The sequence below is a fragment of the Lonchura striata genome, chromosome 4A (assembly GCF_050655825.1).
Source record: "Lonchura striata isolate lonStrDom1 chromosome 4A, ASM5065582v1, whole genome shotgun sequence".
NCBI lineage: Eukaryota > Metazoa > Chordata > Aves > Passeriformes > Estrildidae > Lonchura > Lonchura striata.
The window spans coordinates 7,409,416-7,426,766 of NC_140742.1; the positions used below are offsets into that span (position 1 = coordinate 7,409,416).

A 17,351-nucleotide genomic window follows, 5' to 3' on the forward strand; every position below is an offset into this window, starting at 1 on the left:
CTTTCTTTAGACAGAATAAATCTGATAAAATCTGGTCATGCTGAGATAAAATAGCCTTTTAGCCAGCTTGTTCAACCCAGGTCAGTGTGTAATTATGGAAACATCCAGAGTTTTGTCTGAAGCAGAACAGGCTACTGCTTCCAGAGAACAGGGAGTGGGATGGGGTCGAGCTGGGGAAGGACTCAGGAGCACTTCTGTTCAAGGCAGCAGCAGCAACCATCACTTGACATCCTTCCTGATTGCAGCCCATGTAGGATGGCATTCAGAAAGCCTGCAGGTCCCTAACAAATGGATGTCTAGGTTCATTGCAAAATGATGGACCAAGGATGGATGCAAACTGAAAACTAGGACTGGACTCATTTTGGAAATCCTTTAGTGATGTCCTTAATGAAAATGACAATTATCCTGGTGGTATTTGTTTCTCCTCCTTTTTATTTCATTTTAAATTTCACTTTTAAAACATGTGATTTCCATTTTTTTTTTTGGTCTAGATCTCCCCCTGTTTCTGATTTACTTCGTCAATTACCTCTAAGTAGGACTGCAGTGCCACACAACCGAGATGCTCTTCTGCCTGCTGAAAAGCCACTAAATCTTGGAAACTGACCATGAAATCTAAAAACAGAACAGAGATGATGGCTGGAGCAGCACTTCCTCAGAAAAAGAGTTGTGGAAATGTCCGACACAATGAGCTGTTTGCCTCTCAGATGATGTGTGACAGAGGAGACTGTACAGCATGGGGCAATCCCAGGCTGCCATCCCAGGCTCGGCGGTGGCCGCTGGCTGCAGCACGGCCAGCACCGACGTTCAGTGCATGGAGCTGTCCTGAGGAAGCTCACAGAACCATGGAATCATTAAGGTAGGAAAAGACCTCCAAGTTCATCAAGTCCAGCCTTCAAGTAAATGCCACCATTCCACTAAACTGTACTGTGAAGTGCCACATCCACTCATTTTTGAGCCACTTACAGGGCTGATGACTCCACCACTTCCCTAGGGAGCCTCCTGCTGCCTTCTTCCTGCCTCATTGTCCAGCTGTGAATTGGGAATAGAGTTAGTGCCTGCTAACTGAAGTTGGGCAGGGGATGCTTTTGGCAGTATTTATTTTGAAGACCACTGTGTGATATCTCACAGATCACATAATAAATGGCAAAACATTCTGTATGACGAAAGGAACCTCTGGTTTGTAAAACAAAGCTTTTTGGAAGTGCCATAGAAACCTGTCAGAGCTCATCCTTCAAAGGCAGCTGCTGCAGAGGCCAAGGGCTCCTCACTTACATGCAGAACAAAAACAATGTCTGCGAGGTAAGAAAGTGTGAAGGGGAAATAGTCTTCCCCTCCATATTTGCACACTGGTCCTTAAATTGCATCATATAAATCAGCCCCACCAACTAAATGTGGCGTGTTCTGAAATACTGTATTTGCTTTGGATCAGTTCACAACCAGATTGCTTTTATTTTGTTTCATAAGAAGTTGAGATTGGAGATGTATGGACATGTTACTCTTTATATTTGCATCTGCCGCCCTGGCAGGAGAAAAATGGTTGCTTTGGTTTTGCAAACATTTTCCACTTATTTTCCTAAAATGGTTTGGATGAAATACTGTTGGTTCATTTAATTAGCTGAAATAATAAACTGGAAAGTGTTTGTTTTTGTTTCTTTTTGGAAGGAAACATACTGCAGTGAGCTCAGCACCCTATAGTGCAGTTGGCACAACCTGTAATGCCATGATGTGAGCACTTTGGGGTGGATCACAGCCTGCCCTCAGCCCTAGTGATGGTCCTGCATGGAGGGACCTGAACTCCCACTGCTCTGTCTCTGCTATGCCATGGGTTGTCCTTTCAGCTCTTGCAAAGGCAATACTGCTGGGATGGATGGGATATCCCTGCAGAAAAGGATATTTTCAGGAAGGCAGAGGGAGCTGCAGAAGAGTACAGCATGTTCCTACATTCCAAACATGCCGCCTTAGGTTCACTTTCTCCTTTTCTTACCAGCATCCTTATCCAGACAGACCAAAAATTGATTTCAGTGAGTGCCAAAGGACAAACTCCTGATGCACACAAGCAGAAAGGAGTCATGTTCCCAATGTGCAGCTATTAGTGAGCAGGAGAGCCCTGCACCAGATCAGATACAGTGGGCCAGGAATTCCTGACATTCCAATGAGCAATTCAGTTATCTCCTTAATCCTTCTTTCAGCCCTTGAAGGAGCTTGGTGATTTCATCACTCCCCTCAGGAGGAGGGATGGGTGCACTGGGCACATTTGGATGTGTTCCTTTGGGCATCTGCAGTCTTCACACTGCAGCATCTGCTGATCCTGGGGAATAAACAGAAATTTCTATGTCATGCACTAAACTCTTATACTTCCATTGCCCATGTGTATTAAAAGAAAGTAAGTACCATTCTAAGTAACAAATGCTGCAAACTACTAAAATTTAATTTTGAGTCATGTTTGGAAAAGATGTGTGGAGTTTTTAAATCTTTTGAACCTGATAATACCAATTTTTATCCCTGGCCTCTATAGCAACCCTGCCTCCTTTCCCACAACCTCTGCTCCTTCATCCTGTATGAGTTGTGTACAGTTGGATAGTGGATCAATCACCATAACAGCTGTTGTCTTTAAGGTTTATTAATGCTTTCCAACTGAATTTCTGTTTTCCTGCTAATAACCCTACCAGTGGAACACTTTTCTGGACACACAATTATTCATGTGGCAAACTTGCCACCTGAGTGCTGGAGGGAAATGAGTAAGCCTTGCATCCAGCTGGAAGCAAGTCATTTGTAATTTCTGCAATGGGTTTGAAATTGGGATTATTCCACTGCAGGTCTGTCTTTACTCCAAGCAATGCTCAGGAAAGAAGAGTAGCTGATATATGTGGGGGGATGAGAGTGGCACAGGCACTACCCATAGAGATTTGTTTGGCCCCACTGCTCTCATTAACTTGGATTTGTGGAGTGCAGCTGAAAGGAAGAGAGGACTGATGTGAAGGGGGCAAGCAGAAAGTGAGGGTTTGGCCCAGCTGCTGCTGGTAGGAATGAGGAACAGCTCTGTAGAAAGGGACATGTCATGGTGCTGGAGCAATGAAATTCCTACGTGGTTTGTGTGGGTCAGGCTCTTTGGCAATAATGGGCTGGGCAAAGCCTCAACATAAATGCCTCTACAACAGCAGTGAGGACTTAGACTGAAGAGAAAGACAGACTGGGTTTATTTATGCTCCTCTTTTTTAAGCAAAGCTGCAGATATCCTTTCAGTAGCTCAGCTAATAGCTGCTACCTGTCCCCAGCAGTTCTCTCTAGGTTTCAGTAGATAGGCAATGCTTAGAACTAGATACCACTGCTGGGCACAGCTCCAGTTCCCTGTGGTAGAGATAGAGATCGTATGTGATCTTTTGCATTGTTATGCTTTATCATTTTAGTGTATATTATATTTGGCAGTTAGAATAGTTAGCCAAGCTGGGAGTCATCTCTCTCTTTCAAAACAGTGCAGCTTGGCAGTTCTGTTTATCTTTTACCAATTCATTTTAATGGAAGCTGGAATTTGAGAAGTTTAAAAATTAAAAGGAAGAGTGTGATTGCTGTAAAGCAGGGGTTTAACTTGTGGCTTTTTTTTCCTTTCACTTTCTTTATTGGCCCCAGGCATGATAACAGAGCTATCCATACCGGCAGTGTCAGTATTTTTATGCTGACTGTAAAAATACCCTGAACAATTTATGCTGAAGAAGCCAGCACCTCTCTCAAATGCAGCATTGCTGGGGCCAACATATTCCTCTTCCAGACAACTGAATATTGAAAAGAATGCAAAACACACTGAAAAAGCAGAACCTGTCAGTCATCCCCTGGCAGCTCTCAGCACTGGAAAGGATGGATGAAGAAATCAAACATGGCCATCTATATCCAGCCACTTGAATGCTGAGCTCAGAGGCAGCTCCTTCGGAGGTGGGATACAAACTTTTCTCTGGGATGGGCTCTAAATGTCTGGGGCTCTGCATGGACAAACTGCTCTGCTGCAGGGCATAGCAAAGCTATTGCCAGCAGTGCTTGACAAAGCCATGGCAGGATGCAAGGGGAGAGGAGTCCTGCAAGCCCTGCCAGGACCCCTCAACAGCAGTGGGACACCTACAGCTGATGCAGGAGCTGTGTACAAGGTTACCCTTGGGAAGCCAGGTATTCCTGCTGTACAGTGCATCCCTGACTGTGGCTTCTGTGTGTGCTGGACCTGACCCCATCCTCCATGAGCATTTAGGGGGTGCTGGCTTTGGTTGTTCACAAGCAGGGCTGACACTGAGCCAGGTGTGCTGTGGCAGCAAGGGGCTGCCAGCAATGGTTTCCACCTTTCTGCCCCTAACACACATCATGCTAGAGAGTTCTTGCAGAGCTGCAGTGGCCCACCCTCTTCTTCATCCCTCTCCCCCAGCGTGAGCAATGCATGACAAATGCAGAGCCATGCACGCATGGGTGCAATCCGACTGTTCCACAGTCAGCAGCGTGCCCATCAATCCACTGGAGTCACTTTAAACTGCTTTTATTCTATTTGTTTCATTATGCTGTTACGGCTCTCCTCAGACACAGTGCTAATTAACTCAATCCCATCCTAGCAACTCCTGGCTCCCATATCATCTCCAGGGTTTCCAGTCCAGGGAATTGTAACAGATCATTTATCCCAGGGGATTTAAATGGATGCTTTTCCATGATGGAGCTGTAGGCAGAGGGACTCATAATTGCAGAGGTGCATTCAAGTCTCTAGCTCAGTATGCAGCATCAAAATTTGGATAGATTTTAAATAATTCATCACTGAGCTTTGGTATATTTAGTCATTCAAATTGGGAATCTGGAATATTGTTCTGCAGAGAGCTGGTGTGTGTCATTGTCAAAGGTTAGCTCTGCCACCCGTGTCCATGCAGAGGAGTTCAGGAAAATTAAGTCAGAAGAAGTGACTGGCAGCAAAAGATACAGCAAAATCTGTGACACATAATAATACCATGAGGCCTCCAGGCAGCTGTGGGCTGGGTGATGCTGGCACATTGTCCAGCAGGATACACACTGCCGAGATGTTGGCAAACTTAATTAGCAAGCAGCACTGCCCGGGATTACAGATTACACCCACTTGTATGGTTTAAGGAAGGTCTTTAGGCTTCAACCCATGAGCTACCAGCACTTGGGGACCGTCTTCATCTGTTGCCCCCTGTTCTGTATGTGCATTGCACAACACTGGAGGCAGGGAGATGCTCTTGCTTGTTGCTGTGTCCTGTGACTGGAGCACAGGCAAGTGGGTGCCCGTACCCATGAGCAGACACGGCAGCAGTGCTGGACTCGGAGTCACACATGGCAGAGACCTGAGGCTTGGCAGACTCCCAGACCCACTAGGCAGTGCTGCAAAGGGGTGGTTCAGAAAGAGGGACCCATAACTTCATTTTATTTCTCCACGACCTCTGGCCTGTCCCATTTTCTTAGCTCAAAGAAGGTCTTTGAAAGGGGGCTCCAGTAGAGATGACTCAGGAGGGGTCTGTGTGCAGCATCTCCCAAACAATGAGATTTGCTCAGGGGGTCTGAAGTTATCCTAGCCACAAAGCACAGTGCAGCCTTTTGTCCACAGGACAGGCTATTTCAGGGAAATGCTGTTGTTCAGGAGGGGGTTGATTCTGCAGGATCCCAACACCAATTCCCTTGACAGGAGAGAGCAGGAAGCACTCAGCACCTCTCTCCTGGATCTCAGACCATGCACAGCATTGAAGTTTTTTTTATCCCTCTTGTTTTTATGCATTACAGTCACATTATAAAGAAGTCCTGCAGAACATTCAATTACTTACTGCACAATTATAATCATATTTGTATATCTATAAGTAGGTCACCAGTCTCTTAGGTTAATCAATTATAATGGCATTCACACCGGTTTCTTTCATAAATCACTGACTTTTAGTGTATCCACTGAGATAATGGAGGAAAACCATCTAATTTTGATCTAAGTAGAATGAAATGTGAATGTGCATAATTTGCTCTTACAAAGTGTATCTAATGTTCTCTACATCTGTATTTATTTGTGCTGTTTCATGCTGCATATCTTTTAAGTGGCAAAAAAATACAGAGGCTGCTGCACTTAAAATTAAATGACCCAGAATAATACAATTTATCCACATTTATTTTACATTGTTCATCATGAAAGATATTTTAATAACTTAGTTCTGATGCCTGGTGCACTTATTACCAATCACACTGAAATTTGAGTCCTGACAGCAAGATTGTTTGGTGTGCCACAGGGATATTTTGGGAAGCTGTTTTGCCATGTAAACTAGGAAGTTAAGTGGAAAGGGCGGGCTTTAGTCAGGCTGGAGACCAAGAAGGCTTTAGGACATAGCTGGAGGCCACCAAATAGTGGGCATCTACTGAACCACTGAGGCTGTAGATGCTTTAATGCCTGCCCAAGCTGCAGATTTCAGATAACTCAATGAGCAGGACAAACAATAACTGAACTGTTTCTCTTTTCTGCCTGCTTAGCATGTGTGCCTCAGCACTGCTGTTGGAGAATATGTGTGGGAGAACTTTGTGCCCCCCTCAGTGGTGTCCTGAGCAGGCTTTGCTTGGCTGGGTTGAAGGGACTGGGATGTATTTTGTGACGTACAGACCAAGACCTAGACTTCTGCTACCAGAACTGGCTGATCCCCGTCTGACTGAAGAAACTGCAGAGGAGGGAGATTTCTGGGGCTTGGGATGCCCTTCAAGGTTCTGGCTGATGTGCCTTGGGCTAGTTTGGGTTGGTGAAGAAGTGAGCTCATGGCAACCTACAGCTACCTGCAGAAATGACAGAGCCAAACTCTCATTGGTAAAGGCAAATGATGTTACAAGGGGCAACAGCAGCTTGGGAGACTCAAACTGGAGATCAGGAAAACTTCTCTGTGAAGCAGATGCATGGTCATCCAGTGGAGTTGTGGCCCCTACAGCCTGGAAGGTTTTCATGTTCTGGCTAGATAAAGCCATGGCCAAGCTTTTTTAGTGCTGGTGATAACCCTGTTTTGAGGAGGAGGCTGGATGAGAGGCTCTTCCCATCAACATTGCTGTGGTCCCATTCTTCAGGATCCCTGAGAGGGAATTCAAGAAGGGTGACACAATGGGGTGTGAACCCTTGTCTTCACAGCAAATACACCTTGAGTTTTGACATCACCTAAGTGAGAGACACAACTCTAGAGGTAGAGGGGGCAGGGAGGTAGAGGGTCTGGTCAGCAGAAGCCATTCCCATTCCCCGCCTCGAGCATAGTGGAATGCTCATTGCAAGCAAACTCTGTCTGAGTGATGAGCTCAGATATTTTGCCTGGATGCAAACCATTGTTCTTCATCCTGCCCCTCTTGGAGCAAATGTAAAGCAAACCAGCTTTAGCTTTCTGTCTGCAGGAATGTCTGCCTAGAGCACCCCTTTGGCTGTCAGCCTGGAAAATGCCAGTGTTGGAGAGGTGGCGATGCAGGGACTGCATCCTGAACAAAACCCAGTGTGCAAATTAAATGCAGAGAGGGCTGCTGGGACTCACCTTGGGCAGAGTCACTGACTGCTCTGGAAATGAGTTATTGGTTAGGAAATGGATTCTGCTTAAGCACTGTCTGTTTTGCAACTGTGGAGAAACTTGGTGCTGATTTCCAAACAGGACCTGCAGGAGCAGGAGAATGTTTGAGCTCAGCTTTGTGAGAGGCAGCTCCGGGGGATTTCCCCACCCTGAGCCAGTGCTGGGAGCTGCAGGTTTGCTCTGGGCATGCTGTGCCCAGCCACTGCCATGCTGAGAGCTCCACATCCCACAGATCCACAGATTCCCTGCTAGCTGCTGCCAACCCCTTAATCCCAAAGCAGCTCATAAGGGGAGCTGACAATGGAGCCTAATGAAATTGGTTTTTTTTTGTTTTTTTTTTTAAACCTCGGATGCAATTTTTTTACTAAAACTCTCCATCTTTTCAGAAGAAGCTGCTACCTGAGGAATAATCAGTGTTTTGAAATCTTCTCCTGAGAGTTTTTGTGTGTGTTTTGAAGAAAAAAAAAAAACAACCAGAAAAAAAGCCCCAAGAATTTTTATACTGAATTGCTTCCTGCTTTCCTTATGGAGAAATAGTAGCTTTTATCCAAGGGATTTCTGCTGCATGGAGCTATTTAGTTTTGACAGAAGGTTGCTTGTTTTTTTAAAATCTGAAATTGTTTAGCAAAAGTGCCCTGGCTTCTGTGACTTGGCCAGCTGGAAGGTCTGGCTCATTATTAATGTAATTATTTACTTATTTGTTGTGGTAGAAGCAGAACCGTCAGCCCATCCACATCAGCCTCAGGCATTGTGGAGGTTCCTGTGCAGATTTGGTGACCGTGTCTGGGGTGAATGGGATGGGGATGGATCCAGAGAAGCATTTATGAGGATTTGTGTGTGTCGGACTCCTATTTTAGAATGGAAATGTGTCAGTACATCATAAATATTCCAAGTGATTTACATTCACTGGTTCAGGTGCCTTAGCCCCAGGAGTAGATAAATTGTGGTTTAGTGTGTTATTTACACTTTCAGGAAATTCAGTGCCTTTGGAAAGCACTAGAGGGAAGTTGAGCCCTGGTGGGATGGAGAACCAGCAGGAAAGGTTCTGCCAGATCCCAGGTCCCACTCTGCACAGGGCCCTGTGGAAAGTGTGGAAAAGCAACTTCTCAAATTGTTTTATATCTCTATAGATGAGTTTAATCCCTTTCTATTTCTACAGGAGTTTGGAAGTCCTACGTGTCTGAAATGATAGCAGGTAACACAATAGAGGGCTTAGCTGAACTTTAGGTATGCAGATGAGCTAAATTAATTAACAGTAGTCTCTTTCAAATATATGGCAGAGTAATACCAGTCTAGTCCATAGAAAAATTCTTTGGGACTTAATAGTGAACTGGGAGTAATTGATTATGCAATAACCTATGGTTAAGCAGATGATATCAGCAAGTCAGTGGGTAGGTTTGGATTTGCCATTTTCCAGCAAGGATCCTTTGTGTTTGCTCTGTGAAGTCAGTCTACAATGGTGTCTGTGACAGCCTATAGTTCCTGAAATTCCCATGTGGATCATGGGTGTAATAACCCACCCTTCACTAAAGGAAAATTATTATAGCATAAAACTTGCAGGCTCAGAGCAGGTACAGCTGAAAGGGAGAATTGAGTATTTTGTTAAGAACAGATAGTTGGCTTAGGACCTTATAAGCACCTATCTAAGCCCTGTTCAATTAATGAAACACAATTTAAAGCAAAAAGGATTGGTACTAACTAAACCACTGCAATATAAGCTCTTCTAATTATGCAATAAGATAATGTCCACCAGATTAAAATTTTAATTAGCTTAATTTAGAAATAGAAAAAGCATTAGATTTCTAGTTCTGGAACACCTAAAATGACCTCAAGGGGGGAAAGAAATTGAAAATCATTTGAGCATTGTGTGTGTGTGTTCATGTCTGTTGTTTTCTGAAACACGTCAGCAAATCCCAGTGGGCTTGGGCTCCTGGCTTTGCTTGCCAGGACCTGTTTGGGGAGTTTAGGAGAGCTTGGGGAGCTCTGGGAGCAGGGGCAGTGCAAAGGAGTGCCCAGCACTCATTTCTAGACCCAGCTGCCTGCAGCCCCCCTGGCTCTGCTTTCAGAAGGCAGAAACATGCTTGCTATAATAGGGACTTTTGTTCTTTTTTGTTTTCTTTTTCCTCTTTCCTTTTCCCTATTCATAGATTTAAAGGCCAAAACAGACCATTAAGTCCAACTAATCTTACATCCTGCATGACAAAGGCCATCCCGCCCATCCCCTAATTCCTCAATACCAGGGCTGACCATGACCATGTCATTATCTACCCTTCTGTAAATGCACTGGGAGCCTCTGTGTGCTCCAGGCACAGAGCAGGACCCCACTGAAAACACCCAGCCTTGATTTAAAGACTTTAAGTGGCAGATGATTTATCACATCCCTCATGAAACCATTCCAATGTATAATTAACACTTACAGTAAAATAAGTCATTGGGACTGAAAGCACAGGGAGCTGTAACACACAGAGTGCACAGTGTACAGTTGTGTTTGGTTATGAGGTAAGGAATCCAACAAATTGCTTTTTTTGTCTTTTCAGGGGAGAAACAAAGATATTTGAACCATTTGCATAACATGGAAGATCTTCAGCTCACCTTTTGAAAGGGCTAGAGGTTTGCTAAGAAAGCTTTGAGGAGCCAGAGTAATAAAGAAAAGAGGGTTTTATTATGCAAGGTCGAGTGGGAAACTTTTATTGGGAGGGTTTGGCCAGCTCCTAGTCCCATGGGGAAAGCAGGACGAGTTTGACTATTGTATGCTTCCCTTTTGGAAGGTCAAAGCCATTCCCTACAATTGCAAAGCATCATAAGAGAGAAACACTTATTCCTCTCTCAAACCTGTCAAAAATGGAGGAGGGGAGGAAGTCCCAAACACTACATTTCATCAAAGCCCTGAAGGTAAAAATGATCTGCTGGCTTGAAATTTATCTTAATGAGCAAAATCCAGCCAATGAAACAGGGTACAGATGAAGGTGACAGATGGAATCATTTAAAGTTTGATTCTTTGCATGAAAGAAAATAATATTTTTTACAAGCTATTTGTCTTCTGGTTGTTACAGTGTTCTGCATAGTGTCACAGCCAGATTAATTATCCTAAGTCTCTCAAAAATTCAGAGTTAGAGGGAGCTCTTGGAAAACTGTTATATCGCTTGGGACTTAGGCAGGTCCATAAGAGCTCTGTGCAATAGGAGGACACATATTCTTGTAGAGAATCTCCTAAATTCTCATGCTGAGAGGTGCTGTCCTCCACCCCTTAGTGTGCAAGGCCAGAATTACATGTTGTATATCTTTAATAGGGAAAGATGAGCAGGAAAATACATTATAATAATTTCATCTCAATATTTTTGGACAGGTAATTCTCGCACAGTAACCTAGTGCACATCTGTGAGTAACAGCAGTGGACCCCATCCCTGTGAGAGGGCAGGAAACAAAGCATTGACCCCCTCTCCTCTGCCTACTTAATTTCTGATTATATCAATGAGCAGTTAGCAAAGGTTCAAGACACCAAGGAAGGTCATCTGCTGGCTTCTCTGATTTAAGCAGTGTCAGACTAGATGCTGTAGTACCCATAGCAAGTGTTTGACTGTGCAGCCCTCAGCCTGGAGCATGAAAAACACACACTGGCATCAGATGGGTGAGGGGATTTTGAGGCTGTGGTGAGCCTGCTGCTGGTCCCAGCCATCCTTTCCATGGATTCAGCATTCCCAAAGCTCTGAGCAGGAGGCTGAGACCAGGATGGAGCAGCCCATGCTGCTCAGCCCTCGGTGGGTGGGGTGGTGTGGAAGGCACATTCTTCTCTCTTTTAGGATTTTTGATAGAGGAGCACTGAAGAAAGAAAGAGAAAACTATTTCTATTTCTGCTCCTTGTTTTTCTTATGTGGAATGTGTTTGAGAATTGTTTACCTAGGGTGATTGCTTGATTGGATTCTGGTGAGGATTGTTTGAGCCTGATGGCCAATCCAACCCACCTGGGGCTGGACTCTTACGAGAGGGCCAGGAGTTGTGAGTTAGTTAGATATGGTAGTTAGAAAAGGTAGGTTTGTAGTTTTAGTATCTCCTTTAAATAGTATATTAATGTATTATAGTATAGTTATAATAAAGAAATCATTCAGCCTTCTGAACTGGAGTCAGACATCAGCATTTCTTCCCACCAGGTTCACCTGCATTTACAACAGGGGTTGCTCACAGCATGGAGTGGGTACCCCACTCCCAGCTCCTGCCCAAGGCAAGGAGGAAGCCTCTGGCCAGACGTGATCTGCACATGCACTGCCTGCCATGTGGCTGTGTCAGCTGGGAGCAGAAGGAAGGGATTGCAAGGAATTTCTTCAGATGTATTCCAGAAGCAGATTAAAATAGCTGCTACTATTTTGATCCAGTGAGGTGACAGCTCAGGCATATGCAGGACTGGCAGCATCTCCACAAAGAGGGAATTCCAAGGGCAGCCTGGTACTGCAGTGATGCAAACAGGGCTGGCCCAGGGTGCCCAGGGCTGGCCCCGGCCAAGGTGGTAGAATTAAGGATCAGGAGGTATAAATTCTGTGAGTTTTCTGTGAGTTTTTGCAAAGTGCTGTAATGCTATGAACCCTGAGTGTTTTTTGGAAACCACAACAAATTGCTGCGCTCAATAATCTGTAATTTACATCCAGTCCAGCTGGGGATTTTCTGCTGAATTCTGTTGTGAGAGATTTTAAATGTTTAATTGTATTTTTGTTTTCTTTTCCAGAAATTTCAGTGTAATATAACACAAATACTCTGTCTCCCTGTGGACTCACGGCAGCAGTGTGTGTGGGGGGTGGGGCATGGAGGAAAGGGAGCTTTTTCTTTTTTAGGAGTTTTTTTACACATAACTGGAATGTGAAACTTCTGCTTTGTCCCTCATTTTCTATTTTATAGGAGGATGCTTGCTGTAAGCCTTTAGGAGCTTGGCAGACCTAGATTTGAAGTAAAAGAAAGAAAATTTGTCTCTGCATCTTCAGAAACTGTGAATTATTTATTTGCTATTCCTGCTAAATCTGCTGTTGCAAAACCTCACTGTGAAATGAGCATTTCTTTGTTTCATTGGACTGTGGGATCACTCCCTGAAGATTCATCAGCCCTGCTGCTGGAAGAAGCTGTCCTCAAAGCTTCTTTTATTATTATTATTTGGTAATGCTTGAGATTATTTTTGCTTCCCCGTCATTTATTCTCCTGTTCATTTTAAAAACTAGGTAATTGCATGAAGTAATCTGAAATTTAAGATCTCCTGAGATTTTATTTTTTGTGCCTGCATCCAATCCTCTGTCACATGATTAACTCCACAACGTTGTGTTGCCCAAATTCAGCATCAATTTCAACAAGTAAATATTTATACAGCATCCAAGATGCAGTCTGTACACAGAATGACACCAAATTAAGTTAAATTGATACTAACTACTCTAGGATTGAGAGTCTCCAGACAAAAGGTGGTACCAATTTAACCAAATCTATTTCAAAACCTGGAATAATTCACTGTGAAGGGCAAATTTCACCTTTCAAATGTCTTGAATGTCTTTGGACCAAATCCCACTGTTTTCACTCCTCACAGGACTACCTATTGAGATAGTGTGAGGTAATATTATGTCTTTTCCCACTGTTCTTTCAGGGCCATGTGTTCCCCCTGGGTTTTAGGAAGCTATAACAAATATTTGTATGAGTCTTTTAACAGCCTTTTTCTTCAGTGTAAAACCACTCTACATTAGTCTCTTACCCACCTTAATCAGGCAAATGCTGCAGGTGTTGTACTGAACTAGGTCAGATGCACCAGTTTTGCATGATATGTATTGAGGGTGGGCACAAAGTGTCCCTTGGACCATATGGTCTGCAGCCCTGGGTTTTGTTGGCTCACACTCTTTCTAATTCCTCCTAATCTCCTCATAAGCACCTCCAAAAGGGTTCTTCACACACCTCACCAGTAATCTCTATCAATGCCTGGTTGCTCTTTGGATCTAATGCCAGATGGTATTAATATACCCATCACTGTAATTATCCAGACAAGCAAACAGTGGCAGGAGCAATCCCAACTTCTCACTTTTCCCACTGATTCAGAGGCATACTTGAAAGAGCCCTTTCATCCCCATGGATCCTGTTCCCTGGAGTTGTCCCAGGCTGTCCTCATCAAAAGGGAATTTGATGTTTCAGCGGTTTCTCAGCCAGTTTCATGCTGGGAAAGAATCAGTGGTGATGGGGCAGTATCATTCATTCTCCCTCCAACTGTTGCCCAGACACTTGGTACATGGCCAGGTGTCAGTCCCACATCAGGTCCTCCTTTAAAACCTTTCACAAGACCAAGATCTATGTGTGAAATGGAAATTCTGCTGATGCCTTGTAACTTGGAAAGCTAGTCTGCCTTTTGTCTGGCTCCAAGATTTGCTGCAGTGAACAGCCTGGACAGAAGGTTTCTGATGCCATATGTTGGGAAGGAGGTACTCCTGAAAGCTTCCTGCACCCAGCAAGTTCTGTGCAAATACCTCCTGCCAAGTCCACCTAAATGCTATGTGGCATTTAGAGAAAGATTATTTAGCTTGAGTCCACAGCAAAATGAAACTGTAAGGGATTATTTTGAAATTATCTTGAAATTATATTGTAAATTGGGTCCCTTGAGTATCGAGGTCTTTGCTCAAGCTTTTAAAGGCTGCCCAGTTTACCACACACCCAAAGAGCTTTGGGCAATGTGTGTATTCAAGGGGGCAAGATCTATAAGTAGAGATAAATGCAAGATCAGTTTAATAGCTGGAAAAAACAGAACACGTTTGAACACCTCAGCCTTTCCAAGACCCATCTCCTATTACGGAGTAAGATGTTACACTTGTACCAAGTGTATTTGGTTTTAGGAATGAGCAGCAGTGATGCCATAATGACAAGAAGGAAGACTTTGATGCCCACATCACAAAGAATATGCAAACTTGTATTATTCCTTTGATTAGCTGCTCTCTGATATGTCAAGTCCATGAATAATCAAGCTTCATTTTCTAATTAGTTTACTCATCACCCCACTGCTCCATGCCTTCACTCATTTGCATACCCTGTACTAGATAAGTAGTGAGGTGCTAGCAGGGCTTCCACCTCTCTCCCACCACAGCATTTCTTTGGTCCTTTCCCAGGTATTTCCTTGCTCTTGACTTTTCTTCTTCTCCCATGCCATGACCATCTCACTGCTCTGTGCTTTCCCACTCATTTTACGACTTGTTTCCTCAGGAAGCAGAGTGGTGTCTTCCACACTGTGAAGTCTCCTGGTGACACCTTATGACTCCATAATCTGGTTTCACCCAGTCCCAAAGGAGAAGTACAATGATCAAAGTTGATGGTTTGCACATCTTATGGAAGTGGAGGAGAGGTCCTTTGGGGGCAGTTGGGGACAAGTCTGGAGCATCCACTTCATCACTTTGAGGAGAAATGATGGGAAAAGTGGTTTTGAATGCCGTGGCCACAAACCTGTTTAGACATCAGACAAGGCAGACAATTCCATAAAGGAAAGCTGCAGCAGTTGGGCTGGTGATGATTATGTTTGTTACTTTAATAAATATGTTATTTCATGACACAGGAGGCTTTTCTGTACTGATTTCATCTATCTTCTCCCCCTTCCTGCACAGGTAATACAAGATGAATCACATTACAAGGAGACAAAGTAAACCTAACAGCTCGTTTGCATTTCTTCTAATCAAGTTATTCTAATTGTGCTATTGTGCCAATAAGGTTTCCCCTCTCATCTGAAAAAGACTTCATCCTCCCAGCAGCTGTGGGTGCCTCAGCAGTTGAGGTTACCCCAGCCCAGCCCTGCCCATCTGCCCAGGGGGTTCAAGCTGGCTGCACTCCAGCTCTCACCTGTGCCAAAGAGTGACACTAGGACCTACTCAGGCTGAACTGATACAGAGACTTGCTCCTTTCAATAAGCTGGAGGCCTCAATGCCTGGTAAAGCTCTGTTTTACACATGAAGAGCCTGCTTATCTCAAAGCTGATGTGTGTTTTCTTTTTGTTGGAGCCAAGCAGTCACCATTTGCCAGCCAAATGCAGAGGTGAAATTCAGATGCTGTGGAAACAAAGGTTTTCAGGAAGTACACAGGGATGTGATGAGAAGCCCCAGCTGATGAGCTAACAACAGTTTCCTAAAGCAGCAAAGATCAATCTAGGGCTTGAGGCACAAGGTGCTGTATTGATCTGTCTCTGGGCAAACACCCCGTGCCTTTGCATACAAACCCCTGATTTTCTGAGTGTTCCCATGGGTAATAAGAGAGAGTCAGCCCAAAATTAGATTCTTTACCAGCTCAGCTTGGCCCTGCTATACTGGAGGGAGGCAGCTGCTGACAGGGTGGGCGCAGAAGGGACCAGCCAGCAGCAGAGGACACTTATGGATGGGAGAGAAGAGGAGCAGTGGCCATACCCATGTGCTCATCTGGGCAGGACCATGCACCATGGGGTGAGGGGATCCCCTGTGCCAGCAGAAAAGGGTCATGTGTGGGCAGTGGGAACAGGGATCGTGTGTTGGGGGTGGCTGGGGATGCCGTGTGTGGAGAAGGAGGCAGAGATTTTTTTCACTGATGTTACTAGGTGCTCAGTGCTTTTGATTGACCTCTTAGCTTAAACCAGCTGCCCCGCCAGCCATCGAATCTTGCCTGTGCTGTGAAACCTTAACAGCTCTGCTCTGTCCTACTTTTATCTAGTTCAGAGCAATTTTTTATTTCTTTAGTGCCTAAGCAAATGTTTTGGGTCCCTGGATCAAAGCTCAAGAGCATCATTTACATACTGTGAGTGAGAAGGCAGCAGACTGGAGACCATCACTCATTACTGAAAGGATGATCATTGTTTGTTTAGCCCATTCCAAAATAATGGCTCTGCTGGGAACACCAACCCAGTATGCATCATATCCTTTATAGTATATATTAATTTAGTGTAGACTTCAGGCCATTGTTATTCTCTCAGTTTAATTCCCAGGTATTAGCATTCAGGATTGGTTTTAACTCACCACACAGCTTTGTTATTTCATAATGTAAAATAAATAAAACTGGAGGCAAACATTTTTTTTTTTTAATACAAATGACTGTGAGTGATGGATATAAAGCATAGAAACATCTTTATAATTTTAAGGTTCAGATTTCAGAACACAGAGTTTTCATTAAATGGTGTAATCCATTCATTTTGGAGATCCAAATGGAAGCAAAGGAACTCAGTAGTTCTCATGCCTAGAATCTTTGTGATAAAATTGCCTATTATTGTGAGTGTAAATGTTTTCAAAATATTGTGGACAACTGGAAAAAAATGTGGAAGACAGGAGAGGTTGCTCAAGGATGAAAACCATAAAGAAATCGCCTCCAAACACCACATGTACCTGCTGAAATTATTTAGAGAGAATTTCTTGAGAAGAGGGGAAAAAGGAGGCAACTATATTTTTTTTTAGGTTTTATGATTAATAAAGGTCTGGGGAGAGTGTTTATAAACTATTTTCTTTGCTGCCTGCTGTGCATAATAGAAAATTCAGCTCTAGGCTGATTGGCCAGGCAGAGAAACAGAGACATCACAAAGGACAGGGAAGCAAAAGCTGAGGTGCTGTGATGTGGAGGGGAAGGAGAAGCTCAGACATTTCCAGGCCTATCTGAGATTGGGGTGCACCTCTGTGTAACATCAGGTAAGTATTGGAGCACATCAGTCAAACTGGGGTTGCCCAAACCCATGGTCCCACCCCGGCTGCTTTTCCATGAAGAACAAGACACTGGGGATGGGGTGAAAATCTCCTTTAGCCAGAAACCTCTTATTTTTATTACAGTTTTTTTTCTTGCAAGGCTGCAGTTGTCACAGGCATTAAT

The 17,351-nt window shown here is 44.0% G+C and overlaps 1 long non-coding RNA gene across 3 annotated transcripts in view; it reads left to right on the forward strand.

Moving 5' to 3' along the window:
- Positions 1 to 15,088, forward strand: part of LOC146763274 (uncharacterized) — a 61,263-nt gene extending 46,175 nt beyond the window's left edge. For all 3 annotated transcript variants that reach the window (XR_014952438.1, XR_014952439.1, XR_014952440.1), the window contains one exon: positions 492 to 15,088. This is a non-coding gene — a long non-coding RNA (uncharacterized LOC146763274). The remainder of the gene's footprint in view (positions 1 to 491) is intronic.
- The last annotated feature ends 2,263 nt before the right edge of the window (positions 15,089 to 17,351 follow it).